At 45.3% G+C, this 16,279-nt stretch overlaps 1 pseudogene; it reads right to left on the minus strand.

Moving 5' to 3' along the window:
* Window positions 1-3,271: 3,271 nt before the first annotated feature.
* LOC115802067 (U2 spliceosomal RNA) lies at window positions 3,272-3,368 on the minus strand (annotated as a pseudogene).
* Between the last annotated feature and the right edge of the window lie 12,911 nt (window positions 3,369-16,279).

The following is a 16,279-nucleotide window of genomic DNA, read 5'->3' on the forward strand; positions in this document are numbered from 1 at the left end:
AAGCACACAGTTATGAAGAAAATTCTCTTTTTCATTTTGGTTTCCTTCTCTCCTAACTGATTTGTTTGAAAGACTGAAATTTGACTCTTGAGGGTGGAGGATGAGTTTCGGAATCCTTCCCCACCTCCCAGGACTCTTCCATCCTGCGCCCAGTTTCCCCGTTCTTTGCTATCTGCCCAGCGCCGCCCACGTGATGTGATGAAAGCTGCACTGTTTCACATCTGGAGCATCTCTTGGTCCACGATTCAGGGACCCAAGTCCCCCTGGTCTCTTCCAGGAACTAACTGGCTCCCGGACAATTGCCTAGTGTCCAGGCAGGGGCCACTTTCTTTTCAGAGGACATTTGATGTGAAGAGATCACTGTTCATTACATCAGGGGAGGTAATCTGGCAGCTCTGCGCTGGTGCTCCAATTCTATTTGGTTTGTAAACTATAGATTTTCTTTACTGCGTGTTTCCTTTACACAGCTTGTCTTTGTCTAGATTCACAGTATTTCCTCTGACACAATCATCCTTCAAATATTACCCAAAACAGCAGTGGTGGTGGTGGGGTCACAGAGAAATACCCAAATAGTTCTATCTTATTATACTAGTGAACTCTTTCCTACAGGATACAAAAGACACTGATAAGAATATTAGCGTCTGTTGTCTTGGCAGCAGGGTTACTGTTAAAATAGTGGAATTTAGGGACATATTTTGGTTATTTTATAAACTGCATTACTCACCTTTATCTATGAAACCCAATGATAGATTTCTTCAAGGAAGTGATAAAACATTAGTTAGAACAATCACAATCTTGGATAAATAAAAAGACAGCCAATAAAACCGCCGACTACTTGGATGAAAAGAGTACTGTGTTACCCCGCTGTGAAGGGACAACACGGAACTTGGATAAAAGCTGGGGAAGGGAAGCTGCTGACAGCATCAGCTGGTGTCTTTCTGAAACTCAGTCTTCAGTCACACTGCACTTGCTCACCAATGTCTTCCATGTATTTGCTTTCGTGCACCTATGGGGATTTGGGGAGTCACAATGTTGGATTCTGATACATTTTAAAAAATCTGGATTAGAGCCAGTTGACTGAACTTGGTTAACTGGGTGAGTAAATAATCCTGCAGCATAAACTGTTCACCTGGAATGATGCACTCGTTTTGAGGTTAAGGATGCAGGTGAAACAAATCTTTGCATCCCTGTCCCTGAAGGAAGGGCTTTTCAGTGAGGGGGTCCAGAACCCTGAGCTCAGCCTCCAAGGAGGCGGGTGAGGCCACTTCCTAGCTGGGTGACCTTGAGCAAATCAGTCTCTTCAAGGGTCTCTTTCTTCCTGGGTCAGATGAAGTCAACCGGTTCAGAGGGGTGGAAGAGAAAAGCAAATGAGATTGTGTCTGTGAAGTTCTTAGCGCAGTGGCTGGGACACACGTGCTTGACACATGATTGCTATGAGTACTACTAACTCTAACCAGATGTTGCTGTTGTTTTAAAAGAAGAGATACATTCACAAAGGTATGTTTAGGGCTTCCCTGGTGGCGCAGCGGTTAAGAATCTGCCTGCTCAACGCAAGGGACACAGGTTCGAGCCCTGGTCTGGGAAGATCCCACATGCCGCGGAGCAACTAAGCCCGTGCGCCACAACTACTGAGCCTGCGCTCTAGAGCCTGCAAGCCACAACTACTGAGCCCACACGCCACAACCACTGAAGCCTGCATGCCTAGAGCCCATGCTCCGCAACAAGAGAAGCCACCGCAATGAGAAGCCCATGCACCGCAACGAAGAGTAGCCCCCGCTCGCCACAACTAGAGAAAGCCCGCGTGCAGCAACGAAGACCCAACGCAGCCAAAAAATAAATGAATAAATTTATTAAAAAAAAAAAAAGAAGGTATGTTTAGATTATCCGTTTTAAGAAAAGAACAAAAGAACCAGGGAAGGTCTCAATGCCTCCTTCCTCAAAGTGAAGATACATTTCCTTGTTCTGTGATCTCTGTGCAGTTAGAATGCAGGACAAGACTTAAGATGTACAGGTATTTATTTTCCTATTCAGGGAAAAATGTACTCATTTACCCAAGTAAGTTTACCCATTCATTCAAGACACATTTATTAACTCCTAGTAGGTGACAGGTATGAACATACTATTAATGAGATAATTTTTTTTTCTCAGAAAGATATTTCTTATATTTCTAATCAAGGGATTTTCTTTTAACATTTATTTGTGTCTTGCAAATTCCCAGGATACCTTCTGCTGCAAAAACCTACCTCATATTTGAAAGCAAAGGCTATGTCGCTGTACCAATTTTATGTCAAGTCCGAATTATAGCAAACCTGGTGTCTGTGAATGCCCTTGAAAGGTTTATATGGTGGCCAGTGTTATGCCAGCACTCATTCAGTTGTGAGCAATTGTCTTTTTCAAGGTGGAGAATTCTAGAATGTTTACCTTTGACCTTGGCCTTCTGTGGATTTGTGCATCTTTGTCTGCTACCCTTGGGCTTGTGTTCCTGGGCTCTGGGCTGCAAAGTGCCAGGTAGACAGTGGGTTGAAGCAAAGCTGAATTAAGGAAATAAAGAAGAAGGAAAAGTGAGAAGGGAACAGAGAGACGGTGTATAAGAGGAGGAGGGTGGGCGGAGAGAACCTTACCCACGTGGTTGGCTATTGAACAAGTTGATACATTAGAGACAATACAAAATGTAGTGCATGTAAAGGATATTTCTCCTTCCATGGATTCCAGAGGGAGAAGAAGTCAAAAGGAACAGGTCAGAGATGCCCAAGTCAGAAGGGGGATGGGGCGAAAGTGCATTTGTCCAGCAAGAAACTGGCAGGGCCCCTTCTAAGGGCCCCTTAGAAGGTGACATTGTCCGACTGGAAATAGGGGAGCGACTGAGGCATCACTGCCTACACCTGGTTCAATCTCCAGTCCAGAGGATACGGCAAAGGGGACTGAGTCACTGATGCCACCCTTAAAGTTTCCTTACGACGGGATGGCCATTCTGGAGACCAACGGACTTCTCAATAAGTCAAATAAATCAGTTTTTCTTCCAGGGCTAAAACAGATGACTGTTTCTCAGGCTGAGGGCCAGCTGAAGTAGCTGACTGGGGTTATTTGGGCTGTGCTGTTTAAAAATAAGACCGTATAATCACACTCATGTGGGGGCCGGAAATAAGAAGAGAAAGGGTCAGATTCACCGCTGCTCTCCTACACACCCACACCTTCTGAGCGCAGGGGCAGATGTAACTGTCTGCACTGTGTATCCTTTTGTCTTGTCTTTTCATGCTTCTTAGCCAAGTGTAAAGAGTTAATTTGGTGTCAGTTAAAAGCACACATGGTATTAAACTGATAAGAACAGATACTACACTTGATCTTAGCCAAAAGGCCGAAAGAGGAAAAAAAAAAGCACACACGGTAGAACTCCATTGTACTCGTCACCTGCTGATGACCCACCAGGAGAAGCTTGGGAGCCAAGTTTGGACTTACGTCCAAAGAAGAACCCTCGCTCACCCCAGCTAACTGAGGTTTTATGTCAACATTTCAAATGGAATGGGAGACACAGCTCTTTAAGAAGGGGTACTGACAACAGGAAATTAAATTCTGTAGGTATTTGCCAAGGATGTAAAATGTGATGCACGTTTACATAATAGAAACTGCAATTCAGTTGGCAACGGGAAGATAATGTAGAAAAACGGTCACGTGGCTGAATTTTGTGCCTGAGACATCATTTTGTACCTGGAATCGTGATTTGCTGTAAAAATTCTGAAGTGTCTGACAGGATCATTTTAATTACACAAGTAATATACACTGTCTTCTCGTTTGCAGAAAACCTTAATAGCAATTAGAAACTTCCCAGATGAGCTGTGACGGGGTTGAGAATCAAAAAGCTTGGGTGGGAAAGCAGAAACCCAGATTTGGTTGTTTTGTTTTGGAGAAATCGAGCTTCAGTTTTAGGTGAATTCGAGCCTTCTTGACGGGTTACCAGACAGTACAGCCCCTATTCATCCACAGGCAGTGGATGGGATGGTGCGGGGCAAGCTTTTCCTGAATTGCCTTAAGTGTATATTTGCCATCTCTCCTGCGGCTAAGAGCCGTTCAAATTCACTCCCAGAATACCCTGGGACTTTCTCCAAAAATGGTCACTCCAGAGCACATCTTCGCACAGGAATCACACCGCTGTCAACGAGGTGATGTCAGCCAGACAGGAAAACAGTCTGTAGCCGTGGATCTCGGCAAAAACCTCTCCTGTGTGGACACACGGGGAATTTGAAAGGAAGATGTGTCGGTGAAATGACATCACCTCAACACACAATACTGCAGGGACGCGGTGGGCCAGCGGTCCTCAGTGGGGAGTGGTTTGGTCTCCGGGGACATTGGCAATGTCTGGAGACATTTGGGGTTGTTACCACAGGGTCGGGGGCTGCGGGCATCTCGGTGGGCAGAGGCCAGGGACCCTGCTGAGCATCCTGCCATGCTCAGGCCAGCCCCACAACTGGGAATTATCCAGCCCCAAAGGTCAGCAGCGCTGAGAAACCCTGTGTCAGCGAAGAGAAAAGGAGTTTCAGTTCACAGGACCGCTGTGCCAACAAGGAGTCTGTGTGAATATTTAAACATAGTCAACTTGCGAGCTGGGAAGTGGCTTTAGAGAGCTGCTCCTGTCTGGCCTGTGAGCCAGTTCATCCAATCTCAGCGGAGTCCGCTTGTCCCACGTGAAGCACCGGCTGGGCAGGCACCGGAGATGTCTCCAGGATAAATCTGCAGAGGTGGTGGCCTCCGGCTTGTGAACAGATCCATGCGTGGTGACCAAGGAGCAGAACGGGCACCGGAGCTTTTCTCCCTGTGATCTCGTGATTCCAGAAATTACTGATCTGGGGCTGCCGTGCTTTTCATTTGTTTTCAGACCATGGAACACACTTCTTTTCGCAACTGTCTTGAATATTCACGAAGTCTAGCTGTATTTTCATAATACAGTGAGGAAGATGTGACAGTGGATCATTGTCTGCATTTTACAGAGGAAAAACCACGAAGGAGGTAACTGACCTGCCTAAATTAAGAGTTGGGAAAGACCAGTCACAACTGCTGCTGGTACAAACAGGAACCATTTGTTTGGCACTTACTGCGGGCAGACAGTGTGCTGAACACAGCATGTATGTGTCTCATTTTATCCCCTTCCCTCCGCCCCAACCTCACTGGGACTTGGCTGAGGGCCTGTGGTCCGGCTTCACAGCAGGGGACTGGCCCACCTGGGGCATTTCCCCCTCCTCCATCGCTGCCCCCCACCCCACTCCGATGCAGGTACAGAGTTCTCAGATTGCAACTAGGAAGAAGGCTCAATGAATCATAGGAAAGAACTTTTTTATTTAAATGGGATTGACACTTCAATCATAGAAACGGTTTGCTCTCCATTACAATTTTTTTTTTTCAAAACGTAACTTCCCATTCATTTTTACTACATCGTGTAGATATATAGCAGGCAGATAAGAGCACTGAATCCAATTGATGCATGCACGCGCTCACTCATGAGACAGTAAGCGCCTGTTGTGTACCAGGGAAGGTTCTAGGCCGTGGGGGGAGGCGGGGTGGTAGTTAGGATTGTTGACTCTAAGCTCTCGTCTTCAGTGTGCTCACAACCTAGTGTGGGAGGTGGTGAGTCACATTACAAGACACACACACACAAGAGAGGTGTGACGTGCTGGGACATTTCAGAGCCGGGGAAGAAAAAAGCCTGGCTGAGTTTTGACAGGGACCGTTTGCCTGGAGCCTATAGCGTGTGGGAGTGTTAGAAGGAGACGGGCCTGGATTCACTGGAGGAGTGTGGTTCACATTCTCTAGTGGCTGAGGTGCTGTTTTGGCTTCCTCATCTGTATGGACTCTGTCAGTGATGTCTGTACCTTTCACCCAGGGGTCATCCTTGTCACTCATGTCTATTTGGTTACCAAGGTCTGCCTACCCCACCCCCCCGCCCCAAATGGCTTCCACATAGGATGGCCTGGGGTAAATTACTTATTTCTGTGATCGTTTCTCCTCTTCTATAAAGCGGGAGTAATAAAAGTGGTATATAGGGACTTCCCTGGTGGCGCAGTGGTTAAGAATCCGCCTGCCAATGCAGGGGACACAGGTTCGATCCCTGGTCGGGGAACTAAGATCCCACAGGCCGCGGGGCAACTAAGCCCTCGCGCCACAACTACTGAGCCCGTGCGCTCTGGAGCCCACAAGCCACAACTAGAGGGAAGCCCGCGCTCCGCAATGAAGAGCCTGTGTCCCGCAACTAAGACCCGACGCTGCCAAAACTAAATAAATAAATATTAAAAAAATAAAAGCTACTGTACTCCAATAAAAGTTAATTTTAAAAAGCCTTTAAAAAAAAGTGGTATGTATATGATAGATGTGAGGATTAAATTGGACACTTAGACACAGGAACCCGGACTTTGGGGGTGCGGAGATGGCTGCTCTGTTTCCAGTGGCCCCCTCTTTGCCTTCTCTCCATCCCCTCACCTCCTTTCTTTAGGCACCTAACGTCACCCTGGACACCCTGGAGGCCCTTCTGGTTTGTTTCTTCTCTGCTAATCTCTCCTCTCTCCAAACATTTCTGCCACTAGTCTCTGGTAGGAACCCCTTCTTTCTTCCAGGGAGTTTAAATAAGTAAGGTTGTTGGACTAGAAATAATTTATTAACTCAATTGTTTATGAACTCATTGTTTTTCCAACTCATTAAAGGTAGCTTTAAACACTTGACCTTAAAGTCCCGAATCAAGTGTTTTTTTCCTGCACTTGGGGAAGAATTTTTGCTATTTGCATCCCTCCGTTCATTTGCACATGTGTAGGCAGAGTAACCATGTCGCCTTATTAAAGAACTCCAGACACCCAAACTATAGAACATTAAATGATATATCTAGATCGTGTGTTTTCTTCTCAATCACAGTTAATTAAAGCCAAACTATATTTTTCGAGTTCCTCACGGGTAAAGGCATGTTGTTCTCACTTCAGCCATGTGGGTGTCCCCAGTTTTTACCCTGAACACCAACGGCTTAGCGGAGAAAGTTAGGAGACGCAAGATTTCTATTTCTTTTGAATTTGTATTGTTAAATCAGGAAATATTTTTAAAGGTAACGGTTGAACACTGAAAAGGTGAAAATTGCTTTAATTTATAGCAGGAAACCAAGGCTCACTTGAAATTTCTATGTGTTTGACTGAAAGGAAAAGATCGCATTTGAATACTTATCCCTGAGACCAGAAATGGATATAAAATGCAATTAATCGATCTGCTAATTGTTCTTCCTTGTGTGAAGAGCTGTTTAGTGTTTACTACTAAACACCATGACTGTTCTGTGGAACTGAACCAAACCTGGGTCCAAAGCCCTTCTGTGCTTTCCTTCCTCCCTCCTGGGTGTGGAGGAAGGTTGGGGGAGGGGGAGAGGAGCTGCCCGCTTCCCAAACTATAGAACATTAAACGATATATCAGCATCCAGCAGCCTCTCTGCTCTCCGGCTTCCCTGGGGTCTCTCCCAGGGTATCCGCGGGCCACCTGCTCACATGGACTGTCCCTTGGGCAGGCGTAGCTCGGGCACGGTCTCTGCCTGGGTCTGCCCTGGCTTGGGCACTACACTGCTTTTCTTAGAAGGAGGCTCTATGAACAGCACAAAGGACAGGCGTTAGAGGCCTCCTGGCCAGCCTTCTTGCTCTAGGAGTCCTGTGTGAATCGTGTCTTCTCTCTTCTAGAACCTTCACTCATAACTCTCTATTTTCCACTTCTCCCTATGTGCTGGCTCCTGAGGTCACAATCCCATCTTAAAACAAACACCTGAGGTCACAATCCCATCTTAAAACAAACACCTCACCTTGACCCTTATCTGTCCCCCTGCCACCAAGTTCCTCAAGAGAACAAGGTCATATTTGCTCTGTCTACTTCTCCATCCTCCATTTATTCTTTTTTGGTAACAGCTTTATTGAGATATAATTCACATATCATGCAATTCACCCATTCAGGTGTATGATTCAACGGCTTTAGTATATTCATAGAGTTACGGCATCCGTCACCCAAATCAACTTTACAACATTTCCATCACCCCATGAAGAAACACTGTGCCCGTTAGCAATGGTTCCCCATTCCCTCCCCCACCCCAGCTCTGTTTTCCATCTCTGTGGATTTGCCCCTTCTGGACGTTTCATATAAAAGGAATCACACAATATGTGGTCTTTTGTGTCTGACTTATTTCCTTTGGCGTGATGTTCTCAAGCTTCATCCATGTTGTAATATGTCACAGTATTTCATTCCTTTTGATGAACAAATAACCTTCCATTCTGTGGACAGATCACATTTTAGTTTATCTATTCAACAGCTGATGGACATAAGAGCAAAAGTTCCTTCCTTTTGCTCTTACGGATAAAGCTGCTCTGAACATTCCTGTACGAGGTTTTGTCTGGATAAATGTTTTTATTTCTCTGGGGTGTGGTTGGTCACCTTCCCCTGAGGCATGTGGCTGAAAGGGGGAGTGGATAACCTAACAAAATCAAGGTCTCTTGGGAAAAAGAAGGAGCGTAGGTGCTGGGCGAATAACCAATAGTTGTCACTAAAATGTTTCTTCTTTTTATAAGGATTAATCTTCATGAGCATATGCCTGTACGTCCCACCCATGAGTCATGTTCTCTATCAAGTTTAGAAAGCGTCCTTCCATTTCTAGTTAAGTGTTGTTCATTAATAATGAACATTTATCAAATGTCTTTTGCCATCAAAGGAGATTATTTTGTGTTATGAATTTTGCTATAGTGTGAAACGCTAAACTTATAGATTTCTCAATACTAATTTATCATTAAATTAATGGGATTAAAACTTGCTTCGCTGTAGTGGGCAGTTCTCTTAATACATTGTTAAAATGGTCTTTATAGTTCTTGATTTAAGATGCTCACGTCTAAGTTGCAATACGCACGCAGGGATTCAGTTCTCTGGACCATAGGCAGACCGTTTAGCTCATGCACACGTGATAAGTACAACTAGTGAGCATTAATGCAGAGATGTAGCAAGGCAGCCTGGAAAGGAAATTCAGCAATTGGAGGAGGTTTTGTGGCCTGAAAGTCTACATAGAATTGTCCAGTCAAAGCAGAGGCCAGGAAACCCTCGGTGCCATTATCTGGTCTGCACGGAGACCCTCCACACCTCTGTCTGGGTCACGGTTAACTCACAAATCAGACCAATTTGGACACATTCAAGCCAACAGATGGAGGTTCAATTTTAACAGAACCTTGAACATGGTCGACCTCTGTACCGTTAGGGTCTCCCCACATGGGCATCACAGCACGGATGTGTGATGCTCACGTGGGGCACAAGAACCCCAGTAAGAACCCCCGGTACATATGCACTAGCTAGTCTGGTCTCTGGTCTTAGATTCCTGGTGGGCTTCTCCCTTTAAGTAACAACTTTTGTTTTCTCTATGAATATGATGCCTTCTGGTTATAAAACATTCAACTACTATAGAAAAGCACAAAAAAGAAGAGAAAAATCACCCCAAATCTCACTACCCACAAATGCCAGCACTGCTTTTGGTTTAAGCCTCTTTCCAGCCATCAACTTCTGGGAAACATACAGATGGAGGGATCAGCAGATGTGGATGTAAATGCAAATACATATGATTTCATTGTATAAAAAGTGAGTCATACTAGACATGCTCTTTTCTTGTTAAGTAGTAATTTTCATTTCATGTAAAGTTGACAGAAGAAAAAGAAAATGCAGTGAAACTGAATGGACTGCTAAACTTATATATAAATACTCCTTCAGAAGATATATTAGTTCCCAAAGTTGCCTCTAATGTTGAGGAATTACAATCACCGCGGAGGGGTCAAGACCGTATTTTTTGGCATATTTTTCCATGTTGGACAATCTGGGTTAACTTTGCTTGAAAAACCAGGTGAGAAGCTCTCATACATCTTCCGATCTCCCCTGCCCGACCTCCTACCTTTCTTCCTTATGTGCTGTAAACATGACTCCCTGGGGGCTGCTTGTTTGCTTTTTCTTACTCTTTCCTCTGAATTGACCCGATGGGAACCAAAGCTCACGGCCTGGCCTTCAGCCACGGCGCCTCCCTTATCACTTAAATCACATTTTCGCTTCTGCTCAGATCACTTATTTGGAAGGAGAAAGTTTAATCTAAAATACTGTATAACAATTAGAGATGCATATCTCATCTTTTACAGACAGGTTAACATGACATGGCCTCTCTTAGTCATTTCTTTACCATCTTAAGGTGTCATCTAAAATTATTATTTTGAAGAGTCTATTTATTAAAAATGACTTCTCAGTAGCACAGAGAGCCACATGAAACAGGTCTAGGAGGTCTCTCCTGAGATTGGACTGGCCTTTTCACAGTGTGTCAGAGGCAGAAAGGTGCACAGGAGCCACTCCTTTGCTGCCACCAAGGCCACATGCAGACGTGGCCCTGATCCTGTGTCCTGTCTCCTGGCTTAAGGGACACCAGGCTCACAGCCACTCAGGACAACCTTGGGTTTACCCGAGAGCTCTCTCTGTCTCACTTGTCACATTTAACTGATTACCAAATCCCATACTTTTTTGGGGGGGAATAATTTTAGGTTTACAGAAAAGTGGCAAAGATGTAGAGAGCATCCCTTTATATTTGCCCAGCTTTCCCTAATTTTAGCAGCTTACGTAACCACACACAATTATCCCAACGGAGGCATGAACATTTGGTACAATACTACGAAGTGAACTACAGACTTGATTTAGATTTCATTGGTCTGTCACTCATGTCGTATTTCTGCTCCTGGGTCCACTGAAGCGGAGACTTCAGGGCCTAAGTACGTATATACTGAAGTCTTTCTTGTCCTGGTCAGCACGTTGCCTTCACTCCGGCCCTCAGCTCCCCTCGCGTCCACTCTGCAGAAAGCCTTTGAAATGACCCCCTTTCTCCAGTCTCACTCCCCTTCAGCCATTCCTTACAGAATGATCTTTCATAAATGCAGATTTGATAGTGGACCTTCCTTCTCAAATGCCCTCAAAGTTTTCCCTTCATGCATGACACGGAGTTGAGGCTTTCTAGCAGGGCCACGTCTGGATCTGCTTCTCCGGCCTCATTTCCCTTAATTTCTCCCAATTCAGGACCCACGCAGGGTCCCTGTGCTCTCTGTGGCCGCCGGCTCACAGCCTCCGGGCCTAACGCTGGCCGTCCACCCGCTCTCACTCATCCTTTTCAACCTGCCCCTGGGAAGTTTCCCCTCATCCTTCCCCTCGCCAAGCCTGGACCTAGCACAGCTTCTGTTAGGGTGCTGACCAAACTGCGTTGCGGTTGCATATCTGTCTCCTCTGATGGCTTGTCAGAGTCTTTTGGGTTCTTTTCGGCCGCACCGCAGTTTGTTTCGGATCTTAGTTCCCTGACCAGGGATTGAACCCGGGCCCTCGGCAGTGACAGCACGGACTCCTAACCACGAACCCAAAGGGAATTCCCTGTCAGTCTTGAGCAGAGGAAATTTGTCTTTATTTCTGTAGCCCGGACACCCATCATATTTAGTGCTCAGTGATTGTTTGTTGAAGACATAGAAAACAAACTTATACTTACCAAAGGGGTCAGGGGGGATAAATTAGGAGTTTGGGATTGATAGCTACACACTACTATATATAAAATAGACAAACAACAAGGACTTACCATATAACGCAGGGAACTAAACTCAATATTTTGTAATAACCTATAGTGGAAAAGAATCTGAAAAAGAACGTGTGTGTGTGTGTGTGTGTGTGTGTGTGTATAACTAATTCACTTTTCTGTACACCTGAAACTAACACAACGTTGTAAATCAACTATATTTCAGGGAAGCAGGCTGGAGACAGTGGTGACTCAACCATGGTTGATGCACAGAGCTCATGTGAAATCATGAAATTGGAATGTCTCCATGACAAATGGCCCTGAAAATAAAGCCAGCTGCTACTGCAGAGAGGTATTTCAGAATTCAAAGATTTTCAAATACCACGTGATGGGTCCCTGGTGAGAGTCAAGGGCTTCCTATGGTATTAGCCCATCCTCTTCTTAGTGGGACAAACTCCTTGGGAGGCATCAGTATCGGTCGGTTCGGCTTGAGGGAGGCTCAGGAGAAATTTCAGGTGGGGGTAGGGGTGTCAGGCGGCGACAGTAGCCAAGGCTGCTGGGCCTGCTGGAGGCCCGTTCCTGGGGCCAGGCTCCCCAAAGTGTGGCCCACGGCAGAGAGCCCAACTCATCGTTCTTCGCCCAGGATGGCCTCAGTTTCTGAACTGACAGTCCGTGTGCAGCAGCCCCCTCAGTCCTGGGCTCCGTGGGAAGGTTGGTCATCCCCACAAGAGGCAGAGAAGACGCTCACGAGAAACTCAGAAGGGTCGTATTCACGGGGGGCTGGAGACTGAGTCCCGTCTTCCCAGAGCTTCCACCCAACTCATTTTTCTCCCACTCCACCCTGTCCAAATCCATTTGGCAAAACTCCTTTGAAAGAAGCAGTAGAGTGTTTTTAAATGGTTCGTTATCATTTGTGTAAAGTTCAGGTAATGCGAGGACTGAATTATTGATTGGAAAATCTTCATTTCTTGGCGGCATGCAATCTGGGCAGCTTAAACTGTCACGAGAGATTAAAAACTGTTTTTCATTATAAAGTGATATTTTCACACTGCCAAGAAACGTGCAAAGTAGAGACAAGTGAAAGTTCACGTATAATTTTGTCACCATAGCAAAATGCATTTTAATATAGGTTCTTCAATCACTTTTTCTTAGACTTAATTTTTAAAAAATAATTGCAATTACAGCACACGTACCATTTTGGTAAGCTCCTTTTTACTCCCCATTACATTATAAACATTTTTTCATGCTGCATAGTAGTTTTCATACCCAAACTGTTTAATGACTACATGAAAAACACTTTTGAATTAGACCGGGAAATTTCAAAGAAATACTTACTAACTTAATTAGCATACATAATGAAGTCCTGAAAAGTTGTCATTTTAGAAATCTACTGACATGGGAAGATGCTCATCTTATGTTTTTAAGTAGAAATAAGATGCGAGATAATTATTTCTAAACGGTGGTTTTAATTTTTCCTTTTTGCCTTTTTTACTTTCTGGAATGTGATAATGAAATAATTACTTTGTAATAAAAACACAAGGAACACTTTCCAGGGAAAAAAATACTGAGAGGAGATTTGATGCTTAATAGCATCTCACAAAAATGCCATTGAAGTCACTCTGAGTTTGGAATTAAGAAGCCAAGAATCATGGATAAAACAAATTATCTATAGAAAGGAAAAACTGCAGAGTTTGTCTTTGCTAGTACAGTTGGAGAGTTTTTTCAAGAACAGCCAATGTACAGGTGAGGTCACCCGGGCATTGGAGGGGAGGAGGGTTCAAGGGGAGAACCCTTTCAGTGCAATTCTCAGGGACTCCCAGCTAAGGATACCTGATCTGAGACCAGGGATTTCCGTCCTGTGTCATATGTACCTTTGGAATGGAAAGCGATCGTCTGCCCAGGGGACACTGGTCATGCAGCTGAGTCACTTAGCTCTGAGTCTAGGCTCTACAAGTTAGCTTTTCACTGTGGTTTGATTTTCAAGTAGATTTGCTCAGAACTCCAAAATGCAATTCCCTAGTTATGGAGCCTGGAATGTGGCAGGCCCGGCACTAGGTATTGTGGATACAAAGGCGAGTACTATAGTTATATTCTCCTTATCTGCTCCTGGCGGGTAGAGATAAGTAAACAAGTGATTAAAGTTTCACACGTTAAATGCTATTATGAAATATAAATATGAATGAATTATAATAAATATGAATAAATATAAAAAATAAATATTTGGTTCCTGGCCCATGGTTCCTAAAACCTTTAGAATCCCTGGAGTGATGTGTATGCTAATGAGATGACTGTGGTCCGACCCTAGGTAGCTTCAGGATGGGGGCTGCCTGCCAGGAAAACCAAGGCGCAATTAGAGGGTTGGAAATTTTAGCCCTAAGCCCTGACATCGAAGGAAGGGAGAGGGGGAGGGGCAGGAGGTTAGGTGAATTACTAATGGCCAACGATCTAACCAATCGTGTCTACTTAAGGCAACTTCCATTAAAAAACCCTAAGCAATTGCGTTCAGACAGCTTCCCAGCTGGCGAACACGTTGAGGTACGGGGAGGGTGAGGCACCCGCAGAGGGCATGGACGCTCGGCACACCCCTCCCCATCCCATGCCTGCCCCATGCAGCTCTTCATTGGCTGTTCTTGAATTTGAACTCTTTATAACAAACTGGTAACAGTGAGTAAAGCACTTTCCTGAGTTCTGTGAGCCATTCCAGGGTAATATTGAACTTGAGGGGTTGGGTCATAGAAACCCCCGATTTATAGCCCATCGGTCAGAAGTATAGGTGGCAACCTGGGGCCTGTGACTGGTGTCTGAGTCGGGGGTGGTCTTGAGGGGCTGAGCCCTCAACCTGTGGATTCTGACATGTACTCCGGGTAGGTAGCGTCAGACGGAATTGACTCGTAGGATACCCAGTGGTGTCGGGAGGCCTTCGTTGGTGTTGAGGAAAAAACACCAGACAACTATGGCTCAGGAAGTAGTGCAGCGTTGGAAACACAGAAGAAGGGACCCTAATGCAGACTAGGGTGGCTGGAGAAGGGTTCCTGGAGAAGTGGATTAAACGGAGACCTAAGGGTGGCCAGGCAAAGGGGGAAGATGGGGCTGTAAAGAAAAGATTCCGGGCAGATGGAAAATCTCAGGAGAAATCAGGAGGCGTGCTTCTCCTTGCAAATATAAATTGTAAACTGACCCTGTAGCTTCCATACCTCATTCTCTTATGAGCTAGATTGGTGTGAGTCCATCTTCTTGGGTCCGGACACCTCTCGACACAGTGACAAAGCTGATTCTCTCGGCCTACGTATCAGAGGGTGAGATCAGGGAACACCGAGGTCCCACTGAGACAGTGTCACCAACGTGAGCGCCAAATGGATCTTCCCAGAAAATACTCCCTGCCTTGTTTTGCATGATTATTCAAACTGCAGTGAAAGTTCTGAAATATTTGTTGTTGGACAGTTTATTCACAGTGGGTAATCTGAAGACAGGCCCAGTGTTGTTTTGAAATAGGGTTTTCTTTTCAAAACTGACATAGATACTCTCCGTGGTGTCAGAAGTGGCCTGGCGAGGGTAACGGGGGGTGGGACGCGTGCGCCAGTGACGTTAGCTTCCCCGTTCCCGGTTGTTCCTTTTGGGTCAGTAGCCACACCTGCACTTACTCGTCTCTACTCACAGTGTCAGCTCTTTACTGTCCCCCTGGAGATTCGGCATAACAGCTGGATCTTGTCCCTTCAAGCCTTTCAAACACAGCTGGCAACTTGCCTTTGCAGGAGAATTTCTGGGACCGTGGAGAAGCTGATCGAACACCGCGAGTCCGTCACCCGCCTCTTCCACGAAATCACTAGCCCTGTGAAGGGACACACACACCTTCCCGGCACCTGCAATTAGTTTGCATTCATTCTGTGCTTTTTGTTAGTTTGTTCGGGGGTCTCCACTGACTAGTTCATCTATTAATAATAAGGAACACTTACTGAATGTCTCCCGGGTGCAAGGCACTGTCTTAAGGGCTTTATGTGAATCAATCCATGTAGTCCTCATACCAGCCCCACGAGGTGGCTGCTGTTACTGTCCCCAGGGTTCACACCCAGGGGGGCAGTGGAGTCATTCACTCAACTGCTTTCTCTGTCTTCGTTTCTAGAAACGTGGTGTTTCCTCAGAGCATTTCCTGTGATGTTTGGCACCAAGGGGCCCTCGGGGTGTGCTGCTTGCCCCAGATATGTAGAGGAGCTCTCCAAGAATGTTCCATCCACATCACTGAGACACGGACTCCTTGTAAAGTGAACAATGCACAGCCACCAACACAGAGCCAAAGAAGCGCAGAGTCAACACATCCACGCTGAGAGCAATGCAAAGTCACCCAGCGTTTCTGAAGTGACATGACAGCAAGTCCCGTGGTCTTTCCCGACACAAACTTCTGTTTTAAACAGTTATTAGAAAAGTTTGCTGAGAAGGCAGGAGAGTAACTGTTAGATTTTTAAGTGATGGTTTGCTTTTCAGAGCCCTGTCAAAATTTTTTAAAAATTTTATTGAAATATAGTTGATTTACAATGGTTGTGTTAATTTCTGCTGTACAGCAAATTGACTCAGTTATACATATATATTCTTTTTCATTATGGTTTAATTTATCACAGGATATTGAATATAGTTCCCTGTGCTCTACAGTAGGACCTTGTTGTTTATCCATCCTGTATATACTAATTTGCATCTGCTGACCCCAAACTCCCAATCCTTCCCTCCCTT

Source organism: Delphinapterus leucas, chromosome 12 (genome assembly GCF_059928025.1).
Source record: "Delphinapterus leucas isolate spDelLeu-1000000601 "Yukka" chromosome 12, BTC_Dleu_Yukka2, whole genome shotgun sequence".
In the NCBI taxonomy this organism is placed as follows: Eukaryota; Metazoa; Chordata; class Mammalia; order Artiodactyla; family Monodontidae; genus Delphinapterus; species Delphinapterus leucas.